The 16,097-nt window shown below is 40.9% G+C and overlaps 1 long non-coding RNA gene across 1 annotated transcript; it reads right to left on the reverse strand.

Annotated features, from left to right (window-relative positions):
* Positions 1-299: 299 nt before the first annotated feature.
* On the reverse strand, positions 300-11,227 carry LOC144588081 (uncharacterized). The gene is made up of 2 exons (XR_013543418.1): positions 2,749-11,227; positions 300-1,906 (listed from the first exon to the last, which is right to left on the reverse strand). It is a non-coding gene; the product is annotated as an uncharacterized LOC144588081 (long non-coding RNA).
* Between the last annotated feature and the right edge of the window lie 4,870 nt (positions 11,228-16,097).

The raw sequence follows: 16,097 nt of genomic DNA on the forward strand, positions 1-16,097 counted from the left end.
CTGCCCTGCCACAATTTTCTCTACTGTCCCTGCAGCTTTGTGTTACACACATCTAGCTGTGGAGCAGAATTTCCTCATGTGTGTGCAAGTGGATGTGTAGGATTTGTGATCAGCATTTTATTATTTCCTTCTTCTGCATTTCATGGATGGCATGATGAAGGAGAATATTCTTGCTATCAGAACTTTGAAAACACTACATGCTAATCCCATGCGGTTCACTAAAAATCCAAATACGCTGCCTCGCCAGCTGCCTATCTGATCTCAAAAAAAAACCCCACTTTCTTTTATTTAGTGACATATTTATTTTTCAATACACTTTTCTGGATTAGGTTGGACAGAGTTCCAGAGAGAAGTCTTTGAAATGAAAATTAGCCTTTGAACTGAAGCATTATGACTTTTCCCCTTTTCATTTGACTTCATTGACATTCAGTTTGTAACATAACCTTTGTGAATAATATAGAGCTGAACTACTATATATGAGCTTCCTTCAGTAACACCTAAACAGAAAAACATTGTGGTCACAGTTTCAGCTCTTTAGCGAGGGTTTTAAAAGAAAGCACTCAATGATTTCTTTCTCTGCTTCTTATCAATGTATTACCATAGCAGCTGAATTCATATTTTCAGCACTGTTTGAAGTATGAAAATGTAATTATTTTACATGCACAGAAGGGGGAATTTGGCTATGATCATAGTTAGTTCAAGGGACGTGGTGGCGCTGTGGGTTAAACTGCTAAAGCTTCTGTGCTGCAAGGTCAGAAGACCTGCAGTTGTAAGATCGAATCTATGTGACGGAGTGAGCCCCCATCACTTGTCCCAGCTCCTGCCAACCTAGCAGTTTGAAAGCATGCAAAATGCAAAAATGTGAGTAGATAAATAGGTACCACCTCGGTGGGAAGGTAAACAGCGTTCCATGTCTAGTCACGCTGGCCACGTGACCACGGAGGATTGTCTGCGGACAAAACGCTAGCTCTATAGGTTGGAAACGGAGATGAGCACCGCTGCCTAGAGTCAGACACGACTGGACAAATTGTCAAGGGGAACCTTTACCTTTATAGTCAGTTCACAGAGCTTGAAAACATAACCATTTATGATGGCATCTCCCAGAATCCCCCTGGGACCATGCTCAGTGGGGAATTCTGGGAACTGCAGTCAAAGGAGTAACATTTACAAACTCAGGGATTTACCTGGCACAATGTTTCCCTATTATTAGGGATGCAGCTTGGTCTCAATTTGCCAGAGAAGGCGGAAAGAATTACAGGTCAGTGGCACAAGGGTTTATGTGCAGGAAGTCTCTGCTTGTGTTACTGGCAATGCCATTTCTAAAATGGTCGGATATAACATGAAAGCCCACCACCTAAAAGTCCTGGGGATCTGTCATCAAGCAGAATTGTGTCACCCCATGGGAGCCTTCTCAGCTTTTAAGATCTCCTGGGTAGGCCTTTCCCTCAGTTCCACCACCTTCCCAACCCCGTTTGGGAAGGAACTGAGAAAGGGTCTTCTCAGTGGTTGCTGAAAAAGAACAAAAGAAGGGAAGAATAAACAAACAAACAAAAAGGAGCAGAAAGCACCAGGCAGGTATGAAAAGTTCATTGTGGTTCCTTTTTGAAAAGCCAGCATTTATCAAAAATTGCTAATTTATTCCTATTCAGGAAGGAAAGACCATGAGATTTTAAAAAAAATGAAAGAGAAAGAAAAAGAGAGATTTGTTTGTTTGTTTACATTTTTAACCCCCCCAATCAGTAATCCAGCCAAGCTGGGAATGCTTAAATCTTCAAAGTCTATTTTTGAATCCCCCTGTTAGTGCAGAAGTAGGATCGCTACTCCTTTTTCTCTCACAGGCTCTACCTCCTCACCACCTACAGGACAAACAGGTATAAGATGATCCTTCAGGTCTTGCCAGGAAAAGCTGTAACAGAGGAGAAATTTGTTTCAGCGAACTTTTGAATAAATTCACAAATTTCTTTAGGCTCTGCATACCGTAGAAAGGACTTGCGGTGAAAATATTTAGATACAAATGAAAGTGATTTTTCCATCACTGTAACCGCATGTCAGTGGGCAGGAATACATGGTTTTAGAGCCATGGTTCAAATCCTCACTGTGCTTTCTGAGAGAGGGCCTAACGTGTTGCCCACCTGGAACATATGTGGCTGGTGCTGTTAAGTGTACAGTATAAACTTACAGTAACAAGAGTCACTTTCATTCACACATGCAGATGTTTTTCTACTCACTTTTTCTGGTGTAATTTTTAGTTTTACAGATTTTTGACTGTTCAGGGGCCTATGGGCCTTAGTTTATCTTAATTCTGAGAGAAAGTTCAGTTTTTACAATGGGCTAGACTACTCATTCTGGAAGGTTCTACACCTCCCTTACTCTTTCCTTTTATTTATTCCTTACACATAGTATTTTGGATTTCTCTTTTCTAATACACACCCTTAGACTGTAGCTCTCGAGATCTCGGGCAAAGGATTCCACGTTACCATGCTGAGAACAGCTGTATTGATTGAATTTGGCTGTTGAAAATCATTGGGTTGCTTCATCTTATTTCTGAAAACACGATCCCAAATCAGCATGCTTCATATTCATGACAGAAAAGACATGAGGTTTAAAAAAGGTGAACGGACTGATTATCCCTGCCCAACTTCTGGTGGAGTCCAACAACTTTGTACACCACGTGAGTTAAAATACGGACATAATATGCAAAAATAAAATAAACCACTAGGCCTTGTTTACCAGCTTTTTCATACGTACCATGAAATTTAGAACACCCTGCATCATAATGTTGTCAGCACTACCATCCACTAGTGGGAATATTGTATTACTTCAGGGGTCACGGTTATTTCCTCAGCTGGAAATTGGAGGAAGAGGCAGACTCTGCTTCGAGAAATGCAGATTAAGTGGGATCATAACAGAAAGGGTAAAGGTACAGGAAATGAGTTGTTTAGAAAGAGATAAAATATCAAGGTCTTCACATCATCAATAAAACATAACAGAAGAAAGGAGATCAATAGTATAATTTTCATTTATTACCATGCATTATTTACATCATATTAGGAGGTTGTGTGCTCCGTATGAACCTGCTTGTTATGCCATCAAGTTCAGAAAATGAATCTTGATGAACTAGATTTACATTAGACCTTTCCTGTAGTTTCTCTTTAATCTCATTTTCTTTTCATGCAGTCCTCAACATACTTCAGTCTAGTGTTGTCTACAGTATTTATTAAATTCCTAATTTCTATCAGTGTAGGCTGTCTTGGCATGACTTTCTAGGTCCCATGGGATTAATTTTCCTTGATCCTACCATGAAAGTGAGGCAAGGAGGTTGTGTGTGTCTGTGTGTGCATGTGTGTGTGTGCATGTGCGCGTTGTCACAGTTTCCACAATTTGTGCCAAATGTCTTTGTATAAATCTATTTCCCTTTCTTAATTACAGCAAAACACAAACATGCTTGCTCCTTCTTTCACCTGATAGCCTTTCAGATATTTATCTTCAAATACCCATCTTCAAATACCATGTCCTCTCCCAATTTTTTCTTTGCTCAGCGAGAACACAGTGTGTTATTACAGTCATGCCTCGCTTTACGATTGCCCCGTATAATGACAAATCCACTTAACGATGCCTTTTTGCAATCGCAAAAGCGATTGCAAAACGATGCTTCCTATGGGCAAAATCCGCTGTGCAATGATCGGTTCCCAGCTTCGGGAACCGATTTTTTGCATTACGACGATCAGCAAACAGCTGATTGTTGGGTTCCAAAATGGCCACTGGCTGAAGAAAATGGCCCCCTGCTGTTTTCTAGGACAGATTCCTCACTAGACAGGCACCGAAAATGGCCACCGTATGGAGGATCTTCGCTGGATGGTGAGTTTTTAGCCCATTGGAATGCATTAACCGGGTTTTAATGCATTTCGATAGGTTTTTTATTTTCACTTTACTATGTTTTCGCTCTACAGCGATTTCGCTGGAACAAATTAACATCGTTAAGCAAGGCACCACTGTATTCCCTAAAGCACCCTGTTGTCCCCAGGTGAAATGGAATATGTTATCCCTTTGCCTCTCCTGATGTGTAATCACCTGGCAGTCCAGAAAATATAAGCACATGGGATAAGTTTTATCTCCGGCAGCAATATATCTTGAGCTTGCTCAGACAGCTGATCTGTTATGTTTTACATGGATCCTGCTAAGTGTAACTGCTACACATCATCATTTTTTTTCCTGGCATTCTCTTTCAACTGTCACCATTCTGCAAAAACAATTTTCCATTCCGGGGGGGGGGGGGGAGGGACCCATTAAAATTGAATTCCTACTAGCCAGTAGCAATGGCTTTGTATAACCAAAAAGATGTCTTCTATGCTTTTTTGTGTGTTCTTTTGAAAGAGAACCTTGAAGCCAAAGGTTATTTTCTGTACATACCATTAAATTGTTTTAATGATCAATCACAGCATAGATTTTGACATCCTGTTTACCAACATGAAGGTAGTTCAGAGATGGGTATGGCCATGATCTATGACCTTGAGGAAACTGTGCATGATTTCTTGGGGTCAATACACAAGAATTGGTTCCGGCTTCTATTTTGTATTGATATTTTAATAGCCTTTTGATATTTTATGGACAAACACATTGACTTCCATGTGAAATTGTTCTTGTTCCAGTTTTAAACCTGGAGCAATTTTTCTTCCTAAAACTTTTAACACAGACCAGGGGGCCTGCAAAATATCTTTCCTTCTATGTATTATTGAAAGGCAAACATTTCTTTCCTTCTGAATCTAAGAGAAAAAGAAAGAGAAGAAAAACAATTGTCGACAATATAAAACTTCTAGGATGTGTTTAAACCAACACAACCAGAAAATTCATCATGGCAGGTATGTTTTCTTAGGAGGGGGAGGGAGGGAGTAACTAATTAAGTTCCCTTGGCAGGTAGCAATAAATATCTTACTCCCAATATCAGCTGACAATGGTGTTGAAAGAAACACCTCACCTTCACGTTGTTCCCTATGGTTCAGGGCATTATTTCTTTTCCCAACAACAAGCAGCCAGACATCTGACATCAGATCATTTTCAATTAAGTGGGACAGAGTGACGGGCTGAGAATCGCAAGGGAAAAACATTTGTTTTCATACCTGTTAAGTGCAGTCTATTCTTAAACCTCAGCCTGGTGAAATCAGGCTCAGAGATTTCTTTTTCTCCCTAAATATGAGTCCTTTGAAAACATTCTGGCTGGAAACTCTGTGGATGGGCGGGCGGACAGATGGACAGGCAGTTGAACGGATAGGCAGGCAGACAGACGAGCAGACAGTCAGATGGATGGATCTACTACCACATTCCAGGTGGATGAAAAAAATGGTAAAAACACAGCAATCAAAAAGTGGCACCTTCCCACTCTTCCTCAGAGATCTGACAGTTTTATGGATCATCCTTCATGGGAGATAAGCAGGAAGGTTTTAATGTGCCTTAAGAGCATTCCCTCTTTTTTCATCTAATCAACATTATCTGATAAAGTGTGCTGTTCTGGGCAGATGCAAATTAATTATGCAGACTACACATTCCACCACCACCCCTTGAGCGGGGTACTCAGTTTGCTAACCTCAGAAGGATAGAAGGCTGAGTCAGTCTTGAGCCAGTTACCTGAACCTATTGGGATCGAATCCAGGTTGTGAGCAAAGATTTAAGCTTAAGACGTGAGAAGTATTCCAGCACTGGAGGCATTCAAGAGAAACTTAGACAACCACCTGGTAGATCTCCTTTGATTTGTATTCCTGCATTGAGCAGGGGGTTGGACTTGATGGCCTTATAGACCCCTTCCAACTTCATTATTCTATGTTTCTATGATTCTGTAATCACTGTGCCATAAAACTCTTGATGATCAAAGTGGTTAAAGGCCCTTCAGTCTGCCTTTTGGCATACAGGCAATGACAAGCCTGACTTGCCACTTTTCATATTTGTCAGGACTGAAAGAAGGTGGTGCAGAAGGAACAGAAAAGGAGGTTTTATCACTGGCCGGCCTGCCCAGTTTAAAAGCCCCGTTCAGTTTGCTGCTTGCCACCAAAGTGTCAAGCACCTCACCATTTTTGTGCTTTTCCCTCCTTCCTTCCCTCGCTTATAGGGGTAGAATAGTATGTTGTGGAAGGATGGGTATCATTGCTACAATGTGTGTGCGCAGTGAATTATTTTGCCACAACTTTGTTTGTGGTTTGGAAAAGTGGGATTCGATCCAGACAGCTTAAGGGCGAATAGAGAAGCTTACTCACCCAGAACAGTGAAGGAACCTCCTCATATAGGGAGACTGGGCCAGGGTTTGACCCTGCTCAGGAGCCTGAAGGCCAAACCCCTGCCCCAGGTGTGTGCGAATCATATGCCCGTGTGGCATTGAGTGACAATCGGACATCTTAATGCACTGGATCAGATCCCCCAATGCTGCTGCCCGGGACTGCTGCTGTAACCAATAAAGTTGTGGTCTTCTCTCCAAAGAATTACGTGTATTGTATCCCTTTTGTAGATTAGAGAGAGAGAGAGAGAGAGAGAGAGAGAGAGAGAGTTGAGCAATAGGACATCAAATGTGAGAGTGGGTGATACCTTTTAGTTATTTTTCATCGTGGGATTCCTCTAACAAAAGCCTGCAATTTGATTTTTAATGGTCTAATAACAAGTGTCATTCACTCTTACATTTGGGTCAAAATATTAATTTGCTTATTTATTTGTAAACAGATTTTCTTTATTTAGTGCCACCTTCTCTGAATGGCTTTATCACATGTTAGTTTAGTCTCTATGCTGGCTTTGATGCTTCTTTTATCCATTGAAAGCTTTCTTGGGTTTTCATGCAGTGCTGAACTGTAGCTGCCATTTATACAGATAAGGACTATCTCTTGTTCACATACCCCTCAACAGAGAATTTCTACAGTCTCCAATTTAGAACTCTCAACTGAGGAATATGTCAACAAGAGATAGTAGTCTTCTTCATAGTAGTTATCCGACGAACCAGAGACCGTTGTTATCCCTAGGTGAGCATTCTCAGAATCAGGAGTCCAGGTGAAGACTAGCCTATACCTGCTTTGGGAGAGCTGGGTGTTATCTTTAAAGCAGGGGTGGAACAAATACTCACAAACGTTTTTGTTGTCAATGGAATAGACCGTGTCAAGAGACCTGACTGAAAAATAGCCAGCTGCTGTGAGACACTCCGTTCTTAGAAGAAAGCAAAAAAGAGAACAGGATTCTTTTTATGAACGACAGCAGGAAATGCCTATATTATACATTGAAAAGTCTTGTATTTTGGACAAGTGATCTCATACTTTGTGCAAAACACAGTTTTAGTATAAAACTAAAATTTTAAAGCAATATACAATTTTTTTGCACAAAAAACCACAATTTTCTGCAAATTTCTCACAAAATAAGTGAAAATGCAGAAAATCTTTTCTAATCTTCCAGAGTGGGTCAAAACATTTGCAATTTTTTGCTCTTACCATTGAGAGTGAAATAAGTAATTATTTACATCCCTGCTATTAAAACCCTAAAGACTTTCAGTCTTCTTTCTTTGAAAGACCATCTTGTCTCATATGAATCAGTCCGTTCTTTAAGATCTTCTTCCATCCATCTTTAGTATATTTCATTGGCCAGAATCCTCTTTACATGATCATTTAAGGGTGATCACAAAAGCCTCCCCCCGTCCTTATCCAGCTACAGGATCACTTTCATGAATCTTATATTGACTGCAAAACTGGGCTGTGAGCCACTTTGAGAACTATCTAATGGTGGAAAGGAAGGCTAGAAATTAGACTATTTTGTGGCTTAATTTTGTTGTTAAACGAAGCGATCGTAATGCGAGGCACCACTGTACTGATGTCCATAAACACATTATTTAACAAAGTACCTCTGCTAATAATTGAGATTTTTTTTAAAAAAAAAAAACCTTGAGTTCTTTGGTAACTCTTTAAATGCAGTTTTTTAATACTCAAATGAACACCAAGCTTCTCTTTGCCTCACAGTCTGTGGAGATTTTTAAATGGGCTTTTACTGATCTACATGACATCAGTACAACCACCTGAAGACTCATGAGCAAGGTTAATATTCAGAACACGTCAACTTCAACTGCAAAATTATAACTTTCCAGGCCCAAAGGAGGCACAAGGGTATTGACATTTATCAGCACATTTCACTCAAATATTAAATACTGAGAAAAAGTATATATATTTCCACTCAGCTGACAATACCATAGTTCAAGGGTTCTTCAATTACGAAGGACAGGTGCTATCTTTATCTCTGTGGTGTAATGATACAATATGTAACATATTTCCAGCACTTCAAGTAAGCCCTGGCTGAAACTTGCCCAACAATATAATGGAAGTTATACATAAATGGCCTCATACTTAGGTGTCTTCATAAAGCCCAGCTAGAAGGGAGGTTTTGGTGTGTGTGTTGATGACAACTGAATGGGGGACTGGTGCATGGATGTAGAGAAAATGGCCGACATGAGCAGATGAGCAGAGAGATAGAAAAACAGGAGTTATTGGTGCTTTTGACAGGTAAATATATTTTTCTCCTCTTCCTCCTCCTTTGAACTGTGGAACTGTGGAACGGTTTCCCTATGGAGCATCGAGTCCAACTCCTGCCAAGGAAGCACAGTGGAGAACTTAACTCCCAAAACTCTGGCTCTTCAGATGCCTGAACCACAGGTATTAAAGAAATTAAAATAAATGTCATACTGCCATTTTGAGTTTGGAGCTGCTTCTGTTCCAGTTCATAATCTGTAATGAAACTAAACCTGCTCCCTGTCTACATGCACACATATACAACAAGGTATATGTATAACGTCATGTTCACATTTGAAGTGAACCACTCGCTGTTTATACATATGGATAGAGAAGGAACGCACCTCCAAGCCATACTTATCCTTGCTTCAAATCCTTAAACAAATGCAACCGTCTTGGGTAAATCACTGTCTTCCTTTACAAGATTGTTATGAAGACTATGTGGGATATGGCCAAAGATCTAGTTTTTAACTTCTCAGAGGGAAGAATGGTTAATTGATGATCAACAGTTGACATCATGTATGAAACTAGTGAAGTTTACAACAAAATGTGGTGATCTAGAAGCCATGGTCAAACCAATGAAATGTTTTCCAGTTGTCCCCCTTTGATTTTGCAATTTAAACTTGCAGTTACATGACACATGGCCATTAGCAAATAATTTACTCAGCAAGCATGCTAATGGCGGATCATTTCTCACTCAGCCGGAGGCTTCTATTTCTTTTGTTGTGGGTCTTTTTTTAAAAAAAAATTGTTTGCTGTGTTTGTGAATGCTCTTAGAGCAACTTTTTTGTACTGTCACTGTGCATGTCCTTTAATTTTTAAAAATATATATATTATTTTTCTGCAGCATTTGCATCAATGCCTTGGTTAACTTGTCAAATGGTCTCAGAAAGAAGCTTTAGGTGCTTACTGAATTGGAAGGGAATGACTCAGTAACCCAAAAACACATTGGGTCGCATATCCTAGAATAAATGTCACATGACCTCAAAGCATGACAGGAATGCAATTAAAAGTTGCATAACCACAGGGGGACATTTCACTGGTGCCAGAGATAGAGTGTGTTGTACCAACCGGGGCTGCACACATGTTTCTCACTCTGACTTGGAAGCCAATCCAGGGGTTCCAAATGGAAAATGGGCTGAGGCTGAACCCGGACAAGATGGAGGTTCTGAGGGTGGGTGCCCCCACTGTCGGTGGCCTGGGTGACTCTCTCTCTCATTTGGGGGAGGGGTCACCCTGACCGCAAAGAGTGGAGTCCACAGCCTGGGGATCCATCTGGACCCGGCGCTCACCATGGAAACTCAGGTGGCGTCGGTGGTCCGTTCCACCTTTTTCCACCTTTGGCAGATAGTCCGGCTGCGCCCCTATCTCGATACAGGGGCGCTCACTACCTTGGTTCATGCGCTCATAATCTCCAGATTAGACCACTGCAATGCGCTCTATGTGGGGCTATCTTTGAGGTTGACGCGAAAACTCCAAGTGTTGCAGAACGCAGTGGCCAGACTCCTTACTGGAGTGAGAAAATTCCATCATATTTCTCCCATTCTGGCCACGTTGCACTGGCTGCCCATTCGTTTCCGTACTGACTTCAAAGTTTTGATGCTTACGTACAAAGCCCTAAATGGTTTAGGGCCTTGATACTTGGCGGAACGCCTACTCCCACTAAGTTCTACCCGTGTCACTCATGCGAGTCTGGAGGTGAGGCTGAGGAGCCTGACGCCGAGGGAGGCCCACAAGAAAAAGACAAGAAATTGGGCCTTCTCGGCGGTGGCTCCTTGCCTCTGGAACAACCTACCTCCGGAGATCCGCGTGGCTCCCTCGCTGGGTATCTTTAAAAATCAATTTAAAATATGGATGTTTCGGCAGGCCTTCCCTCCAGTTAACTCCTGATGTTTCCTTTCCTTCCTCCCCCACTGTTTGCCTCCCATCTTGTTGAATGTGCTCATTATGTAATAATCTTTTTATATTTACTGTGTATTTTTATGTTGTAAGCCGCCTAGAGTAGTCTTAACTGACCAGATAGGCAGGATATTAAATAAATAAATAGATAGATAGATAGATAGATAGATAGATAGATAGATAGATAGATAGATAGATAGATAGATAGATAGATAGATAGATAGATAGATAGATAGATAGATAGATAGATAGATAGATAGATATTTTTTTATTGACTTTATATAGTGTTTTTAATATAATACTTGAATTCATTTTAAATATTTGTATACTTACTGGTTTTAGCTTTTAAATGTTGTCTTTTAATGATTGTAAGCTGTCTTGGGTCCTTTTAAGGAGACAGGTGGGGTATAAAGAAAGAAAGAAAGAAAGAAAGAAAGAAAGAAAGAAAGAAAGAAAGAAAGAAAGAAAGAAAGAAAGAAAGAAAGAAAGAAAGAAAGAAAGAATGAATGAATGAATGAATGAATGAATGAATGAATGAATGAATGAATGAATGAATGAATGAATAATGCCCATCCAATTCAATCTGTGCTCAAGATACAAATCGGTCTGGAAATTTGCTTTGCTTTACTGTGGAACTGAATGTGGGTATTCTACTTCAGTCTGGAACTCACAGTTTGGCTAGTCATCCAGGATTTGTCTGAATTTAGCACTACAACTTGCAGTGTCAAACACTAGCACAGAATTGACCACACTGGAGAATCCCAGGAATAACAAGAGCAGCAAGAACAACTGCTATACAGGACAACCAATTCAACATTTCTGCCTCAAACGTCATTCACGAGGCACAGTAGGAAAATCCCAGTAATTTTGGTGTATATGTAACTCTGCAGTTTTCACCTGTATTTTGTAAATGGAGAACCTTGAGCTGGAACTCTTCACAAAGATTAATTTCACAGTGTCTGGATTTCAAAAGTCAGCTTGGACGTGCTGAGGCCTACTCTCTTTTGAAAGATTGGATCTTAAATTATGCATCATTTTTACGAGGCTGAAGATCAGCACAGCAGCTGGAACAGGAGCTGCTACCTGCCTAAACCAACCTTCACATGCGTGCATGGAGGAAGATCAAGGTAGATATTTGATTTGCATCTCACATCTCTGGAAAGCTCAAGACTGTTAATGCTAAAAATGCTCCTCTCCCATTATGGATTTTAACAATCAATAATACTGATGAATTATTTGGAAAAGGCTAATGCATCACACAGAGTAATACCATCAGCTCTGTAGTATTTGAGAACAGTAAGTGTCCCCAAATGTCATCCTTAGACTCTATTGAATCACACTACTCTGAACCTCTCGGATTAATTTGTGTTGCATTTAAGGGGGCACACCCCTACACACACACACACATTTCAAAATCTTGCTGTGACTAGGATGACCAGATGTAAAGAAAGATGTAGATCTTGTACCTTTAATAATGGGCCAGAAAGGTTAATTTCAGTGCAGCTTTACATGGAAAATTCTATCTTCTACACAGTGATTGAAGTGCAGCCGCTCCATTGATTTTTGCTGAGGAACTGTTTTGAGCAAGGCTTTAGAAAATTTAACTTTCCTGATGACAGCTTCCAGAATTCTCACCTATTCTATCTAAGTATTCATACCTTTGCCAGAAGGGTGCCTGTAGGCAAAAATAACATCATCCTGGGTGTCTGAATATTAAAAGTCTATCATATACCTCCCTCTATTACTATCTCCATGCAAAAATTGGAGGTTGTTCATGAATTTGTGTACCTTGGCTCAATGATCTCTGACACACTGTCTCTAGATGTCAAGCTGGATAAACACACTGGCAAAACAGCTACCATGTTCTTTAGACTCACAAAGAGAGTATGGCTCAATAAGAAGCTGACGACATGTACTAAGATCCAGGTCTATAGAGCCTGTGTCCTGAGCACACTCCTGTACTGAAGTGAGTCCTGGACCCTTTGTGCACGCCAGGAGAGGAAGCTGAACATCTTCCATATGCATTGTCTCTGACGGATTTTTGGTATCACCTGGCAGGACAAAGTCCCAAATAGAATAGTCCTAGATCGAGCTGGAATTTTTAGCATGTATACATTACTGAAACAGCGACGTTTTCATTGGCTTGGGCATGTTGTAAGAATGGCTGATGGTTGGATTCCAAAAGATCTCCTGTATGGAGAATTAGTGCAGGGAAATCGTCCCAGAGGGAGACCACAGCTGCGATACAAGGACATCTGCAAATGGGATCTGAAGGCCTTAGGAATGGATCTCAACAGATGGGAAACCCTGACATCTGAGCGTTGAGCCTGGAGACAGGCGGTGCATCACGGCCTCTCCCAATTTGAAGAGACCCTTGTCCAGCAGGCCAAGGCAAAGAGACAGTCCCAAAACCAGCAAAATCAGGGAGCTAGACAGGGTACAGATTGTACCACACTTCTTCCGTGTGGAAGGGATTGTCACTCTCGAATTGGCCTTCTCAATCACACTAGACGCTGCTCCAAGCCCTCCATGCAAATACAGTGGTGCCTCTCTTAACGGGCACCCAGTTTAACAATGAATCCGCATAGCGACAATTTTTTGCAATCGCATTGCGATGTTTTTAATGGGAAAATATCACTTTGCGATGATCGGTAAGCTGTTTTGCTTACCAATTTTCGCATAGTGATGATTTCCCAACAGCTGATCGGCAGTTCCAAAATGGCCGCCGGGTTAAAAAAATGGCTGCCTGCTGTGTTTTTACGCCGATTCCTCGCTTACTGGGCAGTGAAAATGGCGGCCGTATGGAGGATTTTCACTTAAAGGTGAGTTTTTTGCCCATAGGAACGCATTAAACTGGTTTAATGCATTCCTATGGGCTTTTTTTCACATAGCGACGAATCCATATAGCGACGTTTTTTGCTGCACAGATATCGTCACTATGCGGACACCACTGTACCATAGTCTCTCGAGAGACTGAAGGATGCCTAAACTAATCTAATCATTTACCTCAAAGGGATGCTGCTCTTTTTAGCCTCACTCCACCTCAAGTCATAACTACATGTATTTCCCCATTTGTGCGAATAGGGCTTTTCAGACAGATCCAGAAATGCACACATACCATCATGGGCCCAAACAAGGAGCAGGTCAGACTAGCACCAAATGAGCTCAAGGCCCATTGGCCAGCAATCTATGCAACTGTAGTGGTCACAGACCAGGCTGATGCATCAGCGCACTTCTTCAGTCAGTTGCTTCACCACTACTCTTCATCCGATCCAGACTTACTCTAAACTGGGATAACGATGCTGCAGCTGCTGGACATCATCAAGTCTATCGTTACTTTGGATGCAGCAGATCTAAACAACTGTGTTGTGTTGCATCCAAGCTAGTCTCCAATGTTCTTCACGCAAGAAGCTTCCCCTCCATCATGAACTTCTTTTCCCATTCAGTTCACCTTGAATGAAGAGTCACAACAATCCACATTTTCCACATCTCATTGCATGAGCAAAATAATGTAGCTTTCTGCACTTTAGGTGTTTTATTATTTTCCTGGTCTTGATTCCTTTGTTTCTGTATGTCTTCATTGGTCTCCTTCTTAATCTAATACATTCTTAGCATCCTGAGATAAATCCCTATTTCAAATGCTTCTCTCTCATAACAGCCTGTGTTAAAGTTCAGTATCCCTTAGAGTACACAAGAACCAAAAATACATAGCACTGTGTAACGTCCATTCTTCTTAAGTATGTTGCTACAGCCCATGTCTGTTCTGACTTTGATTGCATGACTACGACCACATGTGCATAGTGTGAAAATCACATGTATAGTGCATTATCTGTCAAATCCATCTGATGGAGGACAATAATTGCTCGGCACTTCATTATAATGAGTGTTCTAACTTCTTTAGTTGCAGGTGATTCTGAAAGTGTAATTACAAAAAAGGGAAAAATGCAAATAGATTCACTGTGAAGCTGCATCTGGGTTTCCCCAGGTGAATTTGCTTTAAGTAACCACAACAGAGGTAGGGAGAGAAATCAGCCTTGTTTGCAGATTGTTAGCCATCTGAATCCTTTCCCTGTCACTTCTTGTGCCTGGGTCTGCTTCTTTCTTTCTTTCTTTCTTTCTTTCTTCCTTCCTTCCTTTCTTTCTTTCTTTCTTTTCCTTCCTTCCTTCCTTCCTTCCTTCCTTCCTTCCTTCCTTCCTTCCTTCCTTCCTTCCTTCCTTCCTTCCTTCCTCTCTAGGTCAGCTGGCCAACCAAAGTGAGGTGGGGGAGACAACAGAGAGAGATGGGGAAGTTTTCTTCCACCCTTGTTTCCAACTTAATGTAGCTGTGCTCTGGCTATCCAAATGTGTGGGAGACAAAATTAGAACAGAGCTACCTGAAAACTTCCTCCCCTCTTTCCCCCCTTTGGTTGTTCTGTTGCCAAGCACTAGATTAGCATGTGAAGGGAGGAAGGTAGGGAGGATAAAAGCCAACCCAGGGACCACGTGTGGGAAGAAGAAGATTCAAACAGCAGCCAAGTTCCAGGCTTACTGCTGGAACTAGCTAGAATCACTTGAAATACAATGACTGCAATCTGTTCCATATAGACTCAAGTGCTCACACCACCTAAACTGACGCAAAGGCATTCAATTTTTTTTTAAAAAAAGTAGAAGCCCCAATAGCAGAGGAAAAAAACTTATGTGGGTGGGGATGATACCAGACAGATTTTCACAGACTTTAATGACAGATATTCAATGGAAAATGATGTGAATCCATCCCAATCCCAGAACATTTCCCCCATTATTTGTCAATGTAGTTGCATCTTCAAAGGAAAAACAGAATGCAGTAAGGAAAGGAACATGTTAAAAACATTGGGCTGACAGATGAAATCTCTTCCATAAATCCTACAGAATATTTTGTTTGCGTAAGCATTTTGGTTTCCAAGCTAAAATTCCAGATACTAACCTACAGTTTCTAAGTATATGTGTCTAAGTATACTTTGATTAAAGACATCACTTTGTAATCCGTTGGTGCAGTTTTTTCTCTCTCCTTTCATTGTACTCTGTACATATCTTCTGAATGTAGCAAAGTGTCATTCCACATAGAGATCTGTCAAGTCCATCTGATGGAGGACCATAATTGCTCATCTCCTCATTATAATGAGTGTTCTGGCTAAGTCAGATCTGACGGGTATAACAAGGAAGGAGAACAAGAGAAAAAAGCAGTGTGAGTAGTTCATAATCTAGCTTATAAATGTTTCAACTCCTGACGTTCACATAAGTGAAACTTGACAGGCTTTCAGCATCGTTAGTGTGGAAACAATTTATTTCTTGTTTTACATAAGATCTTTTCCCCCAACTACATTTTTGCGCTAAGGCTTCCCTTAACATGGACTTTACGGAGTAACATCGAAAAAAGTGCCAGCCAGCGATGTCTTCCATAGATACGTCTTTCGTGAGCTTCACTATACAGCCCTGGCAGATGCAAGCATTGCAAAACTAGAAACTGGGGATGTGTCAAATCTGGATGAAAAAGAGAATGTGTCATAGGTGTATGCCAATAATTGGATAGCATTAAGTGTAGGAAGCTCTTAGACATTCCAGCAGAAATACGGGAAATCATTTCTTTTCTTGCTCATACATATGCATTGGGGTGATGAAAAATGCTTACCATGACATTTCATTCATTCATTCATTCATTCA

The sequence above is a fragment of the Pogona vitticeps genome, chromosome 3, assembly GCF_051106095.1.
Source record: "Pogona vitticeps strain Pit_001003342236 chromosome 3, PviZW2.1, whole genome shotgun sequence".
Classification (NCBI taxonomy): Eukaryota; Metazoa; Chordata; class Lepidosauria; order Squamata; family Agamidae; genus Pogona; species Pogona vitticeps.